Here is a 1,153-nt window from a genome sequence, read left to right as displayed (position 1 = left end):
CACACACACACACACACACACACACACACACACACACACACACACACACACAGTGTTAAATGGTGTTGGTACAACTGAAGTTTGGGAGGGAAGACCAAACCAAGCACAGCTCCTATCTAGCCTCATTCCAACTTGTGCCATCTCCTGGATCACCAAGCAGTTCAGTTGACAACTCCTCCCTATGCCAATCTTTTGCCAATCACCTTTTTGTTAGCCTTCTATCCTAACAGTTCAAAAACAGAGCACATGGTTGAGGCTCCCATGGCCAAGGTCCACTAAGGAATGTCCATTCCTTAGTCCATGTCGATGTCAGCTCCATATCTCCATCTTTGGAAGTCCGCAACATCAGCATTATTCTGAACACAACCCTCTCCTGCCAGTCAAATATCAAATCCATAACAAAATCAGCCTTCTACCTCAAAAACAACTCTAGGCTCCGTCCTTCACTCTCTGACTCCGTGGCTGAGACCCTCATTCATGCATTTCTTACCTCCGGTCTCGACTACTGCAGTGGAGTCCTGTTTGGGCTCCCCAACAAGTACGTGGATAGGCTCCAGTATGTCCATAATTCAGTTGCCAGTGTTCTCACCCGCATCACGCCTTGGCAGGCAGCACATCACCCCCACATGTGAACAGCTGCACTGGCTCCCTGCAGGAGTCCACCATCTCCATTTCCACACTGGTAGTTAACCACCAGCTCCTTGATCTTCCCAATGTTGGAGTTGGAGCTGGAGTTGATTGTTTTCACACCACTGCATTTTCACCGACAATGCAGCTGACAATGCCTCCATCAGAGAACTTCTGTAGGTGGCAGGTACATGAGTTCAGTTGAAGTGGAAGTTAATGGTTAGCAGTTAGCGTGAACAGGAAAGCTGACCGCATGGCTCATTGGGGAGTGTCTGTGTTGTTTTACCAGCACATCTGATGGGCTGCCCTAGCTGCCCTGCAGCCTGAAGCACTGCAAGTGAGGAAGCCCAAAATCAAGGTCACCAGGCCATGGTCCACCTGCGAGCTTCTCAGCTAGCTGGAGACTGGATGCTGTTGAAGGCATTGAAGAAGTCAAAGAACATGACTCTCACAGTGCCTCCAAGAGGGAGGGGTTGGGGTTGGCTGGTAGGCCTATACAGTTCCCTAATACCTATACAATAATGCT

This window comes from Electrona antarctica, assembly GCF_951216825.1.
Source record: "Electrona antarctica genome assembly, chromosome: 13".
In the NCBI taxonomy this organism is placed as follows: Eukaryota; Metazoa; Chordata; class Actinopteri; order Myctophiformes; family Myctophidae; genus Electrona; species Electrona antarctica.
Note: the sequence above shows the minus strand (reverse complement) of the source record.